This window comes from Megascapheus bottae, chromosome 19 (genome assembly GCF_031878675.1).
Source record: "Megascapheus bottae isolate mThoBot1 chromosome 19, mThoBot2.hap1, whole genome shotgun sequence".
NCBI lineage: Eukaryota > Metazoa > Chordata > Mammalia > Rodentia > Geomyidae > Megascapheus > Megascapheus bottae.
The window spans coordinates 11,540,715-11,561,691 of record NC_143527.1 but is presented as its reverse complement, the minus strand read 5'-3'; the positions used below and the strand labels follow the sequence as shown (position 1 = coordinate 11,561,691).

Below are 20,977 nucleotides of genomic sequence, written 5' to 3'. Positions count from 1 at the left end.
TAGGAGTCTTTTAATATTCTTTCCTCCTTATCAGAACTGGTTCACTTTGTCCTTCATGGTGGTCTCCACATCATCAATTTTCCCCTGATGTTCCAAGAATGTTTAAATGAGATGGTTCCAGGTTCAATCATCCTGTGCTCCCATGGTCTTGTCCACAGATAACCTTTGCTAAGTATCTGCTGAGCCTTCATGGCAGGCACAGTGTCATCTGGTCACTCGATAGATCAAATCCATACCACCTGGGGCAGCAAAACTGAAAACAGATAGCCTCGTCTCCTGCCAAAGAATGCTTAAAGGCAAACTGGAATATTTCAGGAACTTGAGTTTATTTTTAGGAGTTGCCTGGCTGTCCAGAAAGAACCTTCACTTAAAGACTTTGAAAGTTAAAATAACATAAGTCAAAGGGGGTGCTTTACATGATACTCATGGAAATTCCCCAGTCCCTGAATTCCGCTGACACCTGACCAGCTCTACTTCATTCCACTCCCTCTGGGGAGACCAGAAACCCTCAGCCCACTGCTGTCACAACCTGTCTGGATTTCTTGGGAAAGTCCTACTTTGTGAAATACATTTGACCTCTTGTTGGGAGATAATAAGGTTTCCATGATTCATTCCTTTCCCAGGGCCTTGGGGGCTCTGTAGTGGGTTGGGTATAGGCAGGTATGGTTAACTTGTAGAAGAGCATGAGGCAGGAGCCATCAGCTTCTTGCTGATGGTGTATCCTATGCCATGTATGCTGGGTAGTTCTTCTACCAGAAGGTTAATAAGCGAGTCCTTGTCACTTGGTGGGCTCTGTGTCAAGTGCTCTACCTGCCTTTGTACAGTTAATGCTCATAGTGGCACAGAAAGGCAGGACTTGAGGTCTTTGGGTTGTGGGGTTTTAGGAGACAAACACTGCCCATTCCAACACAGGAGATGACCCTTCCATTGCAAATTCTCCCATACAATATGTCTACAAAAGAGCCATTTTCCTTTCCTTGTTTGTATCTATCTCAGTTACTCTGCATTTAGGAATTGGCTGCGGCTGGGTGTCAGTGGCTCATGTCTGTAATCCTAAGTAGGAGTCTGAAATCTAAGGCCAGCCTGGGGAAACCAAATCCAAGAGACTCTTATCTCCATTAACCAGCAAAAATGTGGGAAGTGAAGGTGTGACTCAAGTGGTAAAGAACCGGTCCTGAGTGAAAAAGCCAAGCAAGAACACAGGGCTCTAAGTTCAAGCCCCAGTGTAAGTACAAAAAATTAGCTTAATGTGACGAGAGTCCTTTTTTTTTCTAGAGAAGTGCAACGAGGGATATGCAAACACAAGGAATAACAGGGCTAGGAATTCCACCCAGTGTTTCAAGATAGTCCCTTGTAAGGAGAGAAGGGTGCCAGGGAAGGGGAGGGAGGAGGAGGAAAGGTGTTGTGTTTCGTCTGTTTTGAAGAGACCAGAACTTGGATGAGGAGGTAGGAAAGGAAAGTAGACTAGAGCAATGGAAAAAAGGATTGGGACCCAGAAAACCTAAATTTGGTCTCATATCTACTGCTAGATGGAAAATGGCTTTGAAAATCACAGGATCTTCCTGAGTCAGTTTCTCCACAGTAAAGCAAACGTGTTAGAAAGGTTCTCTTGGTCCCAACAGCTCATTGTTCTATGACCTGCTGCAAAGCAGACCACACAAACACTAAAATGGGGCTGAAGCCTCATGCTTCATCGGGAAGTGAATTTTCCTTCCTAGGCCCCAAAACTATTCTCCTCTAGCAACTCTGAGAACATTTAGGGGAAAGGACACAACACACTGCCATACACAGATAATCCGGGAATGAGCCAGGGCAGCACTAAAGAGGGGTGGGGAGACACTGTAGGTTGGAGTAGGGGTACACACGAAGCAGGTGATATCTGGGTTCCTGTCTAGCTCTTCTGCCTCTCACATCTCTTTGCTTTTTCCTGCCTTGTACGTGAGTGCTGTTTTAGTAGTCTACACTGGGTTGGCATCTGGACCCTAGTACTGACCCTCAGCATTCCAGAGGCGCAAAGAGCTGGTCCAAGCCAATGAAAACCATCACCATCATATAATAGAAGATCACGTGGTCAAGTGCCTCTGATTTTGTTAAGCCTTGGTGGGCTGCACTCTGCTCTGAAGAGATTAAGGAACATTACAGCTTCTTTCCAGAAAATCTCATTTTGCCTGTATCATAGTAGCTAATTTCAGGGGACTCCAGATTCCATTGAATCCATGATCCTGTCCTAAGAGCTCACAAAGCTTCGGGATGCTCTAGACTACCAGCTTGGGGTGATGGGAATGACTGTTTACTTCCCACAGACTAAGACTTCACTGTCCATTTCAGACTGGATGGTAAGTGGAAAAATTCAATCTTAATCAGGTTCTAGGGGAGTGTTTCCAAATCAATACTTCTCTGTACAGTTTCTAGAATCAGTGAGCAAAATCAAAACCAAGGTAGTAGCAATTACTGTACTGCACTGACAATAATACTTTGTACCAAGCAAGTTCTTGTAAACTTTAGAAACAGGAAATACTTGACACGGTTACTATGCTTATGTTTTACCTACTCAGCATGGGCTTCAACATGTACAATGATGAAGTTTGGGGAAAAAAACCTCAATATAAACATAAATATGAGGCAGATTGCATACTATGGATGATCTTACCAAACAATGAGGGGAACAAACTAATTTGGTGGTGGACAGAGTACATATCTACTCCAGGAGACTGACAAGAGAGCTCTAAATCCTCAGGGTTGGTTTTTCTCCCTTTCCTTTCTCTCTTTCTCTCCATCTATCCTCTCTCTTTCCCTCTCTCTTACTCCTGCTGACACATTGCTTTCCTGCCTAGAAAATTACCAGTCAGCACAAGGTTTTGTGCTTTGGGTTATTATGTAGCTAAAACACTTAAACACTAATAATTTGGTGTCTGGTTTACTGGTCCTTTGATTTGTTTGCTCTAAGTCAAAGTCTATATTGTCTTTTGGGTAGAGAGATGGGAAGGTGTGTGTCCTCCTTATTCTTTAAAAGGCTATGCACAGATAGTTTCAAACATACACTACCCAGCAGACACAAGCAGAGCCATACCAACTCTAGGCGCCAGAACTGATGGATTGCCATGCTGTTTTCCATGGGATGGGCACAGAGCCGTACACTTACAATGGGCATGGAAGAGTTCAGGTAAAACCACTTCCACTTCTTTAAAGATGAAGGATACAATGGGGAGAGGACCACAGAGAGAATACACTAAAAATGGAAGGGGAGTTCCTTTTAATGGATCTGTCCTACCTTAAAAAAAGAGAAAGATATCACACTTAGCTTTGATTGATTCGTTGGTGTTAGGAATTGAACCACTTAGCTTGTGAATACTAGAAAAATAAGTGCTTTATAGCTTGAGCCACCCCCTTAGCTAAACCTTCTTGTTGTTGATGAAAACAAAAACAATTATCTGTAAAGAAGTTCAAGGTGAAGTATGTGAGAAGCACTCTGAGCTGAGGAGGAAAGAAACTGTTGGATTCAATGCTGTGACTTGAGCTAGGAACACATGATACATACTAAGACAATATTTGTATGTGATGGCCCACAATATATCTCAGAGGTGAGAGTAAATGTCATCCTTTATATTTTGTTTCTGGAATCAACTTCGTATTCTCAGGGTAGGAGCCTTCCTCACACACAGGTTTTGGGGGATGAGCCTGCTTCTCATCCTGCAACTTGAACACTTAGGCCCTGTCCACCCTGCTTCCCATCAGGCGCTGACATCTCAGTCAGTTCTCCCTCTCAGCATCTCCAAATGGAGATGAGACATCCCCTTCCACTAGTCCAGAGCCTCTCCCATTCTGAAGTTTGAACTCAGAGCCTTGCACTGGCTGGGCAGACAGGTACCAAATACTCCACTCATTTTCTGATTGTGTAGAGCTAAGACTCTCTCTGCTAGGAAAAAAGAAAGAAGTTAGAAAACCATTCTCTGGACAAAGCCCAACAAAGCCCAATAATCTCTGAAAGATTATTGTCCTGCTGAACAAAACCAAAACCAAACATCTTTCTTTGCATCTCTTGCCTTCCACAGTTCAAGTATCTCTATCCTAGTGTATCTCCAGCATCTCCATCTCATCACATACATACATGGTAACCTTTGCAAGGGAAGTAAGGTTGGCTTTGGAAGATGGTCCTAGAGGAAGAAATGGAATTTTTTTCTTCTGCTGTTTTCTTCTAAGTACTGTTAGCAACTGTATATTTCTCTCAGGCTGCAGTAGTAAATGTCCACGCCTGCATAACTTAGAACAGCATGCACTGATGCTCCCAGTCCTGGAGGTCAACAGCCTAAATGAAAGACTGGACTATCCCTAGTCCCGTTCAGCTTCTGGTAGCTCCCAGAAATCCTTGCACTTCCCTGAATTGTTGTTGCATCATACCGAACTCTGCCTTTGCCTTCACATGGCTGTCTTCCCTTTGTGTGTCCTCTCAATTTCTTATAAGGACATCAGTTCCTGGATTAGGGCCCACTCTAATCCAGTATGACTTCGTCTTAACTCGTTATAACTGCAAAGACCTTATTATTGATAAGGTCACATTTGAAGTCCTGGGTGGATATACATTTTGAGTAAACACTAGGCAATCCACTACGGTTCTTTCTTCAGATGGCCAACCTCCAGCTCTCCACCCATTTTTCCATCCTCATTCCTTACTGAAACTTTCTAACTGGACTAAGTGGTATAGACCTGAGAAGAGAAAGATCTAGAATAGTATTCCAGCAGCAAGACATTTAAAGGGAGACTGATGCTCTTCTCAAACTCAGTCCATAAAAAGTCTACATCATTTTTGTCAGCACTAGCTACCTTGAGTTATCCTCATGAAGACCAACCCGTGTCTGAGCTGGCCTGGTCCTGATGTGTTTCTACCTGCTCATGCACAGGCAGTGAGCTGGAGTTCCTTCTGTTTGTTATTAGATTCCAACTCTGAGCTAGAAATCTGGAAGACTTAGAGGTAAGTAGTTCTCACAATGATCATTTCCCACCCAACTCCATTTAGGTTCATGTGAAACATGAAAGCACTCCTTTTTAAGCCATCACTTTAGAAAAAAATGCCCCAAATCTTAAGATAGTATCAAAATACCTGTGCTGACTCAGAAAGATTGTTTTTCAAGCATCAGCAGAAAGGGGAACTTACAGAATTTGCAATTTTACCTCTTTCTTCACTTCCCACCCCCACTCCACCTCTGCAGAAGTAGTGGCAGCCATCAAGTACAGGGGCGAGGAATGTCATTTTCTTCATGTTTCTGTCTTGCCTTTTTAACGGGATTTACTTCAGTTACACAAATAGGTAACTGTGTTTGTGCTGGGTCTTCAAGGATGAATCAGACCCATGGTCTGTCTGCTCAGAGTTCATAGAATTACATCCAGGCTGGGCATGGGGTGACTGTACCATACCTTGAAATAGAGATAGCACAGAATGGGAGAAGGTCATCTGATTTCTAGAATGGATTCATTTGCTACCTATGTAGTTAATTCTTTCATTGCTTTATTTCCCAAAGATCTCTGCTCTTGGCCTTGTCCTATATTGTGGAGAAACCTTGACTTCCAGGCAAAATCTCTGTATTCTTGAAACTTATATTCTGGTAACAGTAGCACTTAAGGCCAGCACATGTTCTACCAACAGAGAAGATTGTTAATGGTATAGAAAGAAAGTTATTACAATGATCAGATGAAAGAATGAAGTGAATTGAGTTGTACCCCTCTCAAAAGATTTGTCCAGGTCATAACTTTTTAGTCCTTGTGAACATCCCCCCTTATTTGGAATCAGCGTTTTGTAGATATAATCATGATGACATCACACACACACACACTAGAGCAGAGTAAGTCCTAATTCAATGTCTGGTATCTTTTTTGTTATTTTTTCAAAATTTTTGGTAGCAATCCTAGGGCTTGAACTCAGGGCCTGGGATTGTCTCCTAAGCTTTTGTGCTCAGGATTAGTGCTCTACCACTTTTAGCCACAGCTCCATCTCTGGCTTTTTAGTAGTTAACTGGGGATAAGAGTCTCATTTACTTTCCTGCGCAGGTTGGCTTTGAACTATCATGCTCAGATCTCAGACACTTCTGAGAAGCTAGGATTAAGGCATGAACCACTGATGCCTAGCAACTAGAATCTTTATAAGAAGAAAATCTGAACACATACGAAGGAAGAAGAGCACCTAATGATGAGATTGGAATGATTTAGCTATGAGGCAAGAAACACCAAGGGCTACTTCCAATCACCAGAAGCTAAAAGAGAGGCACGGAACTGTTTCCCCAAGCTTTCTGAGTGGGTGCTGGCTACTAGAGATGTAGCATGCCCCGCCCCAGCAGTGGAACAAATGTCCTCATCCTCTGCTTTTCTTGGATCCTGTCTGGGGTCTCTAGGATCAAGTGTTTCTTTGGCCTCAGTCCTTTGGATAAGCTGTAGGCCAACAGACTTCTGTGTTCACTTTTCTCAGCAGCTCAGAGATACCAGGAATCTTGCCTGTAGTTTAACTAGTTTAACCAGCTCAGCATGCATGAGCCAGGGTTGACAAGTACCATCTTAGCACATGATACACATAAAGGATGTGAACCTTGAAGTACACAGAACACAGGAGAGTCAAGATGATCTGAATCTAGGCAGAAGGGTGACAGTGGAGTGGCTGCCAGATCAACTCTCTGCAACCTTCCTCCATGTTTCTTCTCAGCCTTTTCTGGCCTCTGACCCTCTTGATAAAAGTAATTAAGAAGAGACAGTGAGGCACCAGGGACAGGCCTTCCCTTGCTTTCCCTTTGGAGGGCCTGTTTGCTTGGACATGGGGTTTCTTTTGAATGCTCACGCTCCAAATCATTCTACATCTCTCTGAGCCAATCATCTGAGTTTCTGGGGTTTCCAAAAGGTATAATGTAATGGCCTCATATACTCGATGAGTATTACCAACAGCCTCCAACCTCTTGGCTTCCCATCATTCGTTTGTGTTATGCTCCATGAGTCCTCTTGAGGGCAAGATGGTTCTTGTGGAACAACTGCCCAGAAATTAGAGTTGGAGGAATCTCAGGAGACTCTACGTGAGGTGTGACACATCACAGCTTTCTTCCTATCGCCTTGTTGTTGAAGGATGTTATGATATGCTTATTCTTCTCCTTGGCTTACTTTTGGGCTCTGTCTCCATTCAAGAAGAGGCAAAGATTATTCTTCATTGCCAGGGGACAGGTTGGCAGAAAAACCAATCTACAGTCCAGATTCTGAGGCTCTCAGATAAACTCAGGGGGAACTTACAGGGTGTTTGGAATAGTGAGAATATTTAGAGAATCTGACCTTTCTAAAGAGTATCCAGGCCTACTTGCTGTATACGGTCTGTATAGTATGCATCATTGATATGTGCTCCATGGAATGTCCGTGTGCTTAGGCTGGTCTCCCCACTAAGCAAGCAAACCAGTGGCCTAAAGGCTGAAACTTGGCTTTGCTCATTTCTCCAACCCTGGGACATAGAACACATTTTGACACTCAGTGATTTGAAGCAAGTCTGACTTTCATGAGAAGAGAGAAACCACTAGCCTGAGGATGAATGAGAATATAGAGGAGCTGGGCTATGGCTGTCCACAGAGGCTTCCCATTGGGAGGCAACATGAGCCAGAGAGGACATTCTGCATGGGAAACTGCAGGACAGATAGCAGATTTCTGGTACATCACAGAAAGAGTAGGGAGGAAGAAGACTTGAGGTCACATAGACCAGGGTGACAGTTCTATCTCAGCAGTTAGGCCATAAACCAATAACACATTTGAGCATCTTGGAACCCCTGTGGAATAGGGGATCAGGATCTCCAGAACACTCAGAAACACTATTTCTATGTTCTGTGAAGTGTGTGGCTCAAACCCGCCATCCAGTAGAGTATAATAATTATTTTTACCCTTGAGTATTGGGCTGAGCTTATTCTAGTAGTTTCTATTTGGTTGTTATGTATACCAGCTTATATTCCTTCCATTGATACAAGAATGGTGAGAGAGACAGGGTAAAGACCACATGTTATACATATGTGAAGTAAATGAAGATTCCTGAACGGTTTATTTCCTCAAGGGATGGGTGGGAGTTGTCCAAAAACATTTTGAAGAGAGCAAATACAATTTTCAAAATAAACTGACCCTTGCTTTCCCACAACACAATATTCTAACCTGAGTATCCTTAGCTTTGACTAATTACATTGGAAACTCATCTGTTCCGTAAAAACTGAATAGACAAAAACATCTTTTTAAAAACTTCTTTTTGGGGGCCAGGAGCATGGCCTAGTGGTAGAGTGCTTGCCTAGCATGCACAAAGCCCTGGGTTCAAGTCCTGGGTACCACATGCACAGTAAGAGCCAGAAGTGATACTGTAGCTGGTAGAGAGCTAGCCTTAAGCAAGAAAGAAGCTCAGGGACAATGCCTAGGCTCTGAGTTCAAGCCCTAGGACTTGCAAAACAAAAAATATTCTTAGCAATTAGATTCACTTGCTATGTGGATTTGAAAGTAATAAATCTACCTATACTATGTTAGAATATTTGTTATGATTCACATGTTCATAACCACAGTAGTTAGCTTAAGTTTACAAGATGGCATTGGTGGGCGAATCCTATCAGAGTACCCATAATGGTTAAGTCCAAATATTTTCAGTTGCTGTCATTTTCTCCTCTTATTTTATGTGATATCACAAAAGCTAAGAATATTGCAATTCAAACAGGTACTTGAAAAGGGGGTTGGGTAGGGTCAAGCAGAGAGGGCCGGATGAATAAAGAGAATTCAATGTATAGCCTTCAGAATTAAGAGATATGAAGAAAAGAGTGGGTCGGGAGGGGAGATCCTGATTACTGGGTCATCTTCATAAACTGCTCTATTAAAGAGCAACTTCTTTGTACATTGCCATTTAGACCAAAGCCAAACTGCCTGAAAACTGCGCACATCTGGTGTGGCATAGCACTATTCTTACTCAGCGTCACCTTCTCATCACACTGTAACTTTAGTCTACTTAGTCTGGAAAAGTCTGGTAAATGTATGGTTGCCGTCTGGTGGGAAGTTGCAGATCAATCTTGTTTGCACATTCCCAAAGAATGTGAGATGCGAGGCCAGGGTCCAGAGAACCTCCTTTACCTTTGTGATGATGCTAACTTGCCAACATGGAGGGCGACACCTTCCCCCCACCCTGAGGTCAGATCCAGTGAATTGGTTTATGGTTGCAACTACGAAGGTCATGGGTGTGTTCTCTTTTGAAAGTTAATTTTATAATGATTCCTTACTTTATTCAAATGAGGGCTGGAGGAGTGGCTCAAGTGGTAGACTGCCCTGAGAGTTCGAATCCTAAGACTATATATAATTCTTTTTTCAAATGAGTACTACACACAGAGAACAGACTACAAAATGCACAAAGTACCCAGGGAAAAGGGAAAGGGACAAAGAAGCCTCCTTCCTACCTTTCACATGTATTGACAAGCTTATTTTAGTTCCAAGGAGAATCAAGGAAACCTTACCAAAAATGGAATGAGTGAAGCCACTGAATGTGGAGATAGAGTCAAGGGCCTGGAGTCAGGCAGACTCCACTCGAAAGCCAGACATCACCACTTCCCATCCCAGAGCCTGGATAAGAGCAGGGTTTAGCTCAGAGGGTGATTGAGATAATGAAATGAGCTAACCCAGGCAGAGGGCTTAGCACAGTCCCTGGCACTCAGTACGAGTCAGCTCTGGTTAGCGATTAGGCAACTGAGCGTGGTGGAGGAAGCTGGGTGGGAAGGGTGCGCATGTTCAATACTCTCTGGGGAAGCCCTAAGCCCTAGTTACTCCAAGTATGGGTGCTGGAAATCCCTTGGAGTTGGTTAGAAAGGCGGGATTCCAGGCCTCCCCTGTCTGTGAGTCAGAAGCCATGAGGATAGGCCTGAGTGATTCCCCAGAGGCCTGAGGGCCATGGATCCCAGCCTCTGAGGAACCTGGGCTGCTTTCTGTACCTGTGAACATGAACCCTTGGCCTTGGCATGATGAAAGCCCATAACAAAAAGCTATCCCCACCCAAGTCTGCCCTGTTCCTCCATGTTTGATTTCCCAAGGCCAATAACCTGTGACCTCAAGGAGGAATGGAATGTGTCCTCTTTTGTCCTGGAGCTTTCAGGTAACCTGATAGATGGCTTGTGGTAGTATGGCATGTTGTTTTTAAAGTGATATGAGAGACATGGTAGAGCCTGCCCAACAAGCCACAGGGCTGCCAAATGCCAACTGGGACGCCTAAGCTCTGGCAGCAGAGGCTGCCTGCGCCAGACCTGGTCATGAAAAATGAGGTCTATGAGTGTTGAGTGCTGAGAGGCTCAAGGGGTCTCAGGTGACATGTGCCGCTCTCTGCCACTTGTACCAAACCAGTAGACCATGGCTAGGAATATGTGGTGGTAGAAAAGTGTGTTGCTGGTTAATTAGAGGAAAGGGTATCTTGAAGTTGTCTTCCTGGGCTAGTGTTGAACACGGATTCTTAGATCTTAGCCTCTTGAGTAAGCAGGATGAAAGGTATGAGCCATTGGTGCGCCCGTTTCTTTGGAATAGAATCATATACTGTTGACTACAGCAGATGCATGGTATTGTATACTTGTCCTAACCCACAGAACACATAACATCAAGATGAGCCTTGAGTGGCTAAAAGCATGAGGGAGTCTGGGCCTGTGGGAGCCCAGATGAAATAAGGCTTTCTGCCCAGTTCTGCTCTGAAAAACAAAATAAGTCTATTTTTTGCTTCTTTTGGCAGTAATGAGGTTTGAATTCATGGCTTCATAACTGCTAGTCAGGTGTCTTACCAATTAGCCACAGCTCCAGCCCTAAGTAAGGTTTACTGAAGAACAAAACCAAACAAACAAAACACAGGTGCTTGTGGCTCAAGTGCAGCTACTCAGGAGGCTGAGGGTCACAGTTCAAAGCTAGCCTGGGGAGGAAATTCCTGGAGACTCTTGTCACCAATTCACCACCAGAAAACTAGAAATGGTGCTATGGCTCAAAGTGGTAGATTACTAATCTTCAGCAAAAATAGCTCAGGGACAGTGCCTAGGCCCAAAGTTAAAGCCTCATGACCCACAAGAAAAAAAAAAGAAAGAATGAAAGAAAAGAAAAGAGAAAAAGAAAGTTGTGTTAATCCATTGCAGAAGAAAAAAGAAAATCAAGGTTTTGGCCTGGGTGCAGCACCATGCTTTTTAAAAATTACAATGACAATGAATAATAATGTAGAGCTGAGCTACATGAATCAGTTCCATTAGCCAGATGTAATTAACAAGCACTTAAAATTTAAAATTTATTTAATTTCAATTAATATAACATGTAAATATGGAACACAAATATGTAGAATTCTGTTTGGGAAGTTTTCAAGTTTGTGACAATTTGGTATATGAATCTAAACTGTTAGAGCAGGAAGCATGGCTCAAGAGGTCATGTGCCAGCTGCAAACAGAAGCATCTTCAATTTTTTTTTGATTTGTCACTCTTTTCTTTAGCTTCTCTTGTAATTATGTAAATCACAATTTTTATTATGTGATATAATCATAACCACATAACTCAAAATAACCCCAAATAATCTCCTTATCTCACGGTTGATAAGCTTAATCTTGTTCCTTTTACCTAGTGTAGTGACATTCTGAGGACTGGGTGTGATGTCTGGAGAGGGAACATGGCCATTACGGAGGAGGGGTCTTAGCCTCACTCTACCACCTTCATTGCAGGGGGGGAAAAGAACTGAGCTTTTTTCTTCTTCTAGAGTTGGAGGATTTTCTCAATCTGTCTTTCTAGATGTGAAATATCAGTGACCCTAGAACAGTCACTAAAGGCTTTATATAAACAACTACTCCATATTTATACCTTTGTAACTGAAAACAATATGATTCAGATATTTATTTTGGTAGTGATGGTTGTTTACTATATTTCTGTCACATCTGCTGAATCTAAATCCCTTTTACCAGTGGACTGAGCACACTGCATGCACTCCGTGTTCATTGAGCTCTTCTCCCTCTCAGGTACTGGCAGTGCTTAATAAAGCCAAGAGTTGACCCACAGGGAATTTACAGTCTAGCAAGGAAACAAACCAGTGTGTCATTTGTTTCCAGAGAGATTTACGGGGAAGTTTCTCACATCAGTAAAATAAAGAGTTACAGGACTACAGAAGAGGGTATGAATCAGGACTGGATGGTCATTGGGAGATTTTCTTTAAAAAAAAAACTCAAAAAATGCTATAAAATAAAAACATGGGCTTTCAGACTTATACAAGGGATATCCTTGATGTTCTGGAGCACGCATAATCTAACCTACACAGGAGACTTAAGGAAGTTGCCTTAGTTTGAGTCTCCCCAACAAAACAAACCCTGAGACAAGAACTTGGATGCAGTTAAGTTTGTTTGGGAGCTAGTACCAGGAAACACAGGAAGAGATGGAAAATGTAAGACAGGGAAAAATCAACAGCAACTAACTGGTGTATAAGTGATTGGATATATGTGACCTATTCCCATAGGAGTTCTTTACGGGTGAAGAACTGTACCTTAAAACCATTCCATGAGAGTCACAGGAAGGTGGGATTTCTCTACCAACTTCTACCTCCATTGGTTCAGAGCTTTCCAAACTTCCAGATGCACTGCTGAGTGTGGCTGAGCAACTTCCTAGGACATGAGGGGCATTCTCAGGCAGTGGGAGTTTTCAGGTGCTGGAAACTCAAGGAATTTTAGGCATGCCATGATCCACATCTACTTCAGAAGCAAGCAAGTAACTTCATAAACAGGCTGAAGGTTGGGGTCAGTCAATGGTTTTTTTCAATGAGTGATTCTAGCTTTACTCTCAGCCAGAGTTCAACGCTGTCATAATCTTTACCAGCTTCCATTTGTGCTGTGACAATCTGATTTCCTTATGGTATATGAATTTGGGACAGTTCCATTTTATGTTTTGCTGATTAGTTAAAACAGATGGGCCTTGGGAATTATCATTAACTATGTAAGCCTTGTTGGCAGCTCACAAATTACAAGAAATACCAAATATTGGGCTTTGGTACATGACTAGGAACACACAACATTAAATGAATATTCTGAAAGATAATAACACCTCTTTCTTCCACTATCAGTGCAGATTATGACCAAGTAAAGAAGTTTCAATGTAATTTGAAAATGTACCTCCAAGATTGTATCAGCACTGGGCTTTCTAACTATGCAACTAACTGATAGGATTTGTGACTTATGGCTTAGTCAGAAAAAGACATCACCAAATTGTCATCTAAGTATTACCCCGTGAGCACACAAAAAAATCAACATTGTAGTCCATAAAAATTGTAGTTTCCTAGAGGACAGATTAACCTCCACTATAAACTGGGTTCATAAGGTAACAGACTATAAGGAGATCCATTCATAGTTTACTACGTTCATTCGCAAAATGGCTCCCAAATTTCTTGGGGTTTTGAATGTAATTCTATGTTTTGGTAAACTCAGGCTGCCATCACAAAATATCATGGTGTTGAGTGGCCTAAAAAGGGGACATTTATTTCTTATTATTCTGGAAGCTAAGAAGTCCAACACCAAGGTCCTCACCGAATTACTTCTAGAATGGTCTCTTCCCTGGCTTTTAGATGTGCAGCTTCCCATTGTGGCCTCACACAGAAAACAGAGAGGAACAAGCTCTCCAGGGTCTCTTATAGTGGAGACATTAATTGCCACCACATCCTCATAACCTCGTCTAGCTAGGATCACCCTCCAAAAATCCCTCCTCCTAATACTACCACACTCATAGGGTTTCAAGAGAGGAAATTTCACATGGTGCATACATTCAGTTCAAATACATTACTTATTAATCAACTTTCACTGTAGTGAGAGGGGAAAGATCAAGCCATCTGGTACACTAGTCTTATTGTATGTTGCTCCAGAAAAATGTCAGTAAGTAAATTTTTATCCATATTCATTGGTTCTATGTTTTACAATATTGTTTCCATTTTAGAGCCTCCAGATCCTCAATAAGTTTCTATACAGTGTAGTATCTGTTTAATGGACACACTATTTCCTTGGAAACCAAAGGAGAATATTTTCTTAATAATGGCTGATTGTATCAGCATTAAAGATGTTGACTTTCCCTAAATGTTGGAAGTTTAGTTTTACCATTAGTCCAGTTCCAGTATTGGATTTACTTTTTTTTTTCCATTGTCTTTAAGTAGTTGTACAAAGGGGTTTCAACTCAACTTGTTAGTTTGTGAGTATAATGCGCCTTGATCAGTGTCATCCCTTTGATTCTGTAGGCTTCATTCAGCTTGGTTTATCTGTTTGTCTGGTGGAGACTATAACCACACTGTTTTGATGACTGTTCTGCTATCCTTTGTCTCAACAGAGATTGCTTCATTTGATGTTCTTTTTTTCCATCCTGTGTTACATATGCAAATTTATCTTGCAGAATAGAAAAGGAAAAGCCAACAAAGCATGTCTGTCACCCAGTTCCAGTTGAATATAGGGGTGAGAGATTTGTAATACGGACACAAACCACTCTCATAGCCAAGTGACCCTCCTCTCCCCAGCCTCCCCTTTGGCCACCAAAATTCCTGTCACTGCACTAGTCCTCAAAATAAAACTCAGCTGCAAGTGGCACACCTGTTCTGGATTAGTTACAATAAATCAGGTCTGTGTTTATTTCAGTTGCATGGACAGGTGATGAACTGGCTGCATTTATGGAAAGCCAACTGGAAAGCAAAGAAATATACAGATTAGGACAGGGTATTGTTCCTTTTAGGGTTAAGGATTCAATTTAACATGCCCTAAACATCCTTTTGGGTCCAAACTCATCCAATTCTTTATAGAACCATGTTCAGTTGCAGTAGTTACTTTGGGGCTATGTAATTAAGCACATGGTTTCTAAATCTTATTACCCAGAGAGCTTATTAAAAAATGAAGGTTCTAGCTGGGCACAAATACAAACACGCATATAATCCTAGGTACTCATGAGTCCAAGTGGAAAGATCAAGGTTGGATGCCAATCAGGGCAAAAATTTTGAAACACCTTATCTCAGCCAATAGAAACCTTATGTGCCTATCAACTCAGCTATACAGGAAGAGTAAATAGGAAAATTGAAGTCCAGGCCATCCTTGGCAAAAAGAGAGGCACTAATGGAAAAATAAAAAAAGCAGAAAGGGCTAGGGGCATGTTTCAAGTGGTAAATGTCTACCTAGCAAGAGTAAGGTCCTGAGTTCAAGGCCTACTATTCCATCATAATTATCATCATCATTGTTCAGGTTCAACAAGGCTGGAATAGAACTTACAGGTCTATCTCATCAGGGGATCTGGATAGAATACATGCAGGCATTCACTTTAAGAAACTGCTGTGAAGGGCCAGGAGCTTGGCCTAGTGGTAGAGTGCTTGGCTGGCATGCATGAAGACCTGGGTTCGATTCCTTGGTATCAAATATATCGAAAAAGCCAGAAGTGGTACTGTGGCTCAAGTGGTAGAGCTCTAGCCTTGAAAGTCCAAGGACAGTGCTCAGGCCCTGAGCTCAAGCTCTAGGACTTGAAAAAAAAAAAAAGAACAGAAACTGCTATGAAGACTGAAAGCAAAGTAGATCCTTTGGGCCCTCAGAGCAGCGTCTTTGCTGTAACTCACATAATGAACTGGGGCTGGAGAATATCAAAAGTGAGCTGGCACTGTGAAATCAGTCTATGAGGGAATGATGTCTCTCTTACAGGAACTAACACTGGAGCTGCTGTTGGTTGCTGTACTGGTTCCTATCCAGTTCTTTCCTAGAAAGGGATCTGAATAGCTGGACTAAATGATAGAATTGCAAGCAGGAAGAAAAAGAAGCTTTTAACTCAGCGTTGCTTTGGCAGCTAGGGTCCTTTCAAGATGTAAACTCCAAACATAATTCAAAATAGAGCGGTTCTCCTACTCCACTCCCAACATACAGGCCTCTATTTAAAGATGGCTCCTAAACAGCAGGACTACGTGGCCAAGGGCAGGTGTGTGGCCTTCCAGGCCCATCCCAGCAGCAGATCAAAGATCCACTTCAGTTTTCACAGCCTCAGCCCTCTTCGCCTTGCTCTAACTGCAGAGTGGTGGCATTTACACTTGACGGTATATTTTTAAATCCTCCCCGGCAGCCCCCTGCCAACTCAAGCTGCTCAGCACCTGTGTTGCTTTATCTTTCTCTAGTTTTAAAGTGATCTATTCCCTAAAGGACCTGAAAGGAATGAGATTTTCCCCTAAAGCCCGGGTATATTGAGTGTGCGATTTTCCAGAATGTGAGGAGTTTCAGGAATGTGTATATCACTAGTGTAGATAATTCTTTATCTCTTAAGGGCAAAGAATATCCATTGCCACTGTGAGTATTGAATAAGCTTACGTTTTATCCCTTGACTAAACTTGCTGGAGAAGGGCTCCACACAGGGTGTGTGAAACCATCTCTGCAGTCTGGGTTACGTGGTGGAATGTAGAGTCCTCAGGAGAACTCCAGCATCCACTCCATATGAGCTCCAGACTCTTACCCAGCTATGCTTCAGATTTGCTGGAATAGAACAAAGCTTCCACCAAGGCACACATGCTGAGGCCTGCTGCAGAATGACTGGGCATGATCAGGGCACTGCTGATGTGTGTATGTAGAGGCTCTGAAGTACAACCAGGACCACCCGTCTTGGAGGTATAGAGAACAATCTGGGAGCATTTGCAGTGCTCAGGGCTCAAGCCACACAGTAGATTGGATCATGGAGATATCTGGAGGTGGAGGTCAAACAGCTTCCAGGTGACCCCAGGTGTAGTGAGGGATCCGACCAATGCTTGAGCTTGCTTGTTTATTTTACACAGTGCTGGGAATCAGGTCCAGGGCCTCACATGTGCTCAGCACATGTTCTGCCAACGAGCTACATGCCAGCCCTCTTGGGATCTGTTCAGATCTGAGGAAGATCTTGCATTCTGTTGAACAAAGCTGAAAGTTCAGTGAACATTGGTCCAAAGGCAGATGCTGGTCCAGTAGAGCTGGCACAGGGAGCTCATTCTACTTACTAGCTGGCCCACAGACTTCACAGCCTGAGACTCTGACTTTTCCTTGATGATTTAAACACTGAATGACTTTTTACTTGAGTCTTTAACACCAACCAAGTACCTAAGTGAGCCTGGACATTAGCTAGTCTTGCCCACCGAGGGTGGTTAATGATATTTGACAGAAGTGGCACAGCAGGCTTTGTGATTAAACACAAAACAAATGTTGGTGTTACTCTCTGGGTCAGCCAGAATGGTGCTGACAGGAGGCTGGACTGCCACGTGCTGGGAGAGATGAGCCAGGAAGCCTTTACCCTACCTGTCAGCATTATCATCGTTGCAGAGGGCTGGATTATCTGCCCTCTGGAGTGATTGTTTTAACAGTTGTCATTGTGGAAGCACTAGATTGTGTTTGCCACATGAGATTAAACTAAATGGCACGAGATTGCACCACACTACTCAGCTTTGTACCAAGATTAAAACTTATAAATCATTTATTTCTGAAACCATAGAAAGAAAAAGATGAGATGGAAGGGGTAGCAGTATGAAGAATGCAGGCAAGAAGGCTATGGGTTTCTCTGGAAGACGAAATTTCTGGTAGGGATGACAAGAGCGCCCTACAAAACCTTGGCCTTGATGCACCAGGAGATCTGGTCACAGACTGGCAAAAGTATTCTAAAAAAGAGCATGGCCATTGTACACCACGCACCTGAGAACATGGTTTGCTTTCCAGATGAGAAAACTGGCATGGGTACCTGCTTTGCTTCTCAGGGGTAGATAAAGGCAAAAAGGTGGAAGGTTGTGAGTGGACAAATGTGGTAAGACTATCTTGGATTTCGGCAGCATTTTATAAGAGATTGGAATAAAGCACTTAATAAAGCCAAGAGTGTATGTAAATTGTCAACATTCACAAGTTATCAGTAGTTTAGAGCAAGGGCCCAAAGAGCCAAAGGAAGCACATGGTATCCATGGAGAGTTGACAAGAGCATCTTATATATAAAGAAAAGCAAAAAAATAGACTGTGAAGCAGCTGTGATCAGTGATCATTAGAAACATACTGTTGTAGGCATATATCTTATATTTTACAACCAGTTACTCAATGACCCAGTGTCTGTTGTGTAGCAGGCACTATTTATCCCAGTCATTTGGGATTTATTGGTTGACATATACATGGAATAAATTCATCCTTTATGATTAGTGCTAATTCTTAGTCAGGAAGAGTCTTAACTCCCAGAACTGGAGAATGCATCCCCATACTATATACTTACAATCTGAGATCCCGAACAAAAATGAATATCTCTCTGGGATAAAGCTGACCAATTATACAAAAAGAGAGACATAGCACCTCTGGTTTAAGAGTAAAGATGATCTTACCCCAGTGTGGCTAGGGAAAGAAATTTAAGATGAGAGGATTGTCAGGCCTTGCCTTTGAGTTGGATCAAAAAAATAAGCTCAAAACCAAGGTGAAGAGTTGGCAGTGTGACTCTTGAAGAGGATTCAAGTTCGCCTGGGGTACCCTTTCTGTTTTCCACTCCCAAACTGGAATTAGCTTTGGAATCTTCCATAAATGTAGAGAAACTGGGGGCTTTCCAATACTAGGTTGGGTAAGTACTATTTTAGGACAAATGGTAACAAGATGGCTTTGCATTGTAAAGAGAGAGAGGACGGCAGGAAGTAGGTACACCCAGGGGCATAGATATTCTGCAAAACAGTCTTGGCTGAAAGGTAAAAATCTGAGATATGGATTTTTTTCTCAGAAGGCTAAAGGCAATATGCAGATGAAGACAAACCATTAAAGATAATCTGCTGGCCATTTTCTACAAAAAGAGCCCAAGGTAAGTGAGTCAGGCAAGATTCAAGAGTAGATTTGTTTTAACATTACCCATAATTAAGATCTTTAACCATTATAAATCTTTAGGATTGAGAATAAATGCTTAAATTATTGTTGGACTTAATGATGAAATATGCACCTTTCTTCCGCCCTTCTTTCTTTCCTCCCTTTCTTCCACCTTCCTCCCCTCTCTTCCTCTTCCCTTCCCCCTCACCCTTGCCCTTCCCCTCCCTCCCTTCCTTTCTTCCTTCCTCCCCAAAATTACAAAAAAAAGTTTTCTTTAATTCCCATGCCACTCTCTTCTCATTTCTTTATCAAATTTGCAACAACTATTACCCATTTGCTATTTCTTTAATCATACTTTATAGTGTATATGAAATATAGATGTCTAACAATCATATAGTAACTTTTTGCACAGATTAAAAAAACTGCATTTTCAAACCTACCTATCGCTGTGGCAAAATATTTCTGCTCTAGTCCAAAGAAAGGAAATACTACAGATATAAAGATCCCATTTCCAATTTAAGGCTATAGAGAACTGCTCTTGAATGCCTGGCTTCCATTGAAGTTTCTGGCTGTCCCTTGAGTGAGAGGTCATTTCTGTTACTGACCTGCACAGTGAGATAGGGTCCTGCTCCCTACAGAAAATGCCAGCCCTTTGCTTGGCTTTCTGAACAGGAGTGTTCATGATAATCATTCTCTTTACAACACAAAGCCCAGGTCAAGGTGGGACGGGTTTTTACTCATGAATGAGATGTGAGTTCCATAGGAACTCTGCTAGATTGCACAGTAAGGGCTGTTCCTTTTATTTAGTTCCATTACCAGTAAATGATGAGACTATTTACTTTACCTCATCCTCCATCCAACCTTTAATAATAAAAACAACTGTGCCAGTGAAACCCTCTCTAAGTGATAAAATAACTGTGAAGAAGCACTTAGGTTTCCAAGGAAAATAATTTTTTGAATAAAAGAGGAAATGCTATACTTATCTATAGGAAAAAAATTTACACTACCACTTTATTTTATGTCAGTATTTGACCAAAATATATGGTAAGAACATATCTGCAGTCACCAATGTGTGCACTGTTAAGCGGTATGCTTAAAGAAAGAAATAGGAGTTTGCCTTGGGGGGGGGGCAAAGTATGAGTGTGGCTTTATGTGAATTAATTTGAACAATAAATAGAAATACTCTGTCAAAAGCTAGATTGGTTCTGGAGATTTGTAGAATAGCTCTCTTATAGTAGAGTCTTTAGAAATCAGTGCATCAATTTCTTCTGGTTTCGCATAGACTGATCAATAATTTTGCCTTGGGGAATATTTTTCAGAAAATCTTCTGTAAAGGTAATATTGGATTGCAACTACAAAACTGGAAGAAAGGAAACATGAAGCAGAGTAAAAATGATTCACAAATAACATTTAGATTACTAATCTCTGAAAAAAATCCAATCTTGGCCATAGTATAGCATTGGTTCAAAGCTCATTTGGAGTACTTGAATATAAAAAAATTAAATAGTGTGCAAAACAAAGCATTTTTGTGCATTAATTATTCTGATAAATAATTTCATCTCTTTAAAATGAACATTTAAAACACCACAAATCAGTGAAGAAAAAATATATTTTCTGCCCGGCAGGATTTTTCTGCCTTTCTGAGACTTTGTGGTCTACAAGAAGCAAAATAAAAGACATGCCACCAGCCCAGCAACCAGATTCATCTGCCTTCTCCAGAATCACAAAGCGAACCCCGCAAGTCAATTAGACCCACTTGACACCCTTTTCCCTTTGGGCTATCAATTCTGATAAAGCCAAAACGTACTATTTTCAGTGTATCTGAAGAAGGACCCCAACAAATGTTTTTCTCCTTTAAAGGCTATACCCAAAACATTTGCTTGAGAAACTTTCTGAATAGCGAGCATCGCCTAGTAAAACACATGCAGTAGACGAAATATCAGGTTTCTTTTTCCAGCTGCCCAGAGTCCACCATTAGCGCTTCTCCCATCTATCAGTCTTTTGCTATAATTAGGAAGGCTCAAGGTTTATCTGGGTCTTTTTTAAAACCAGATTTCCTTCCTAGCACCAGCCATAGCAGCTGTCATTTGCAAGTACCTTGATAGTTGGTACGGGGAGACTAATTTTTATTTACATTATGATACAGAAATCAGGATTATGAAGACACGCGGGCGGGCACGCACCCAT

At 42.0% G+C, this 20,977-nt stretch overlaps 1 protein-coding gene across 1 annotated transcript in view; it reads right to left on the bottom strand.

The window, feature by feature from the left end:
- The window catches only part of Alpk2 (alpha kinase 2), a 111,961-nt gene that overhangs the window by 45,836 nt on the left and 45,148 nt on the right, over positions 1-20,977 (bottom strand). The window lies entirely within an intron of this gene.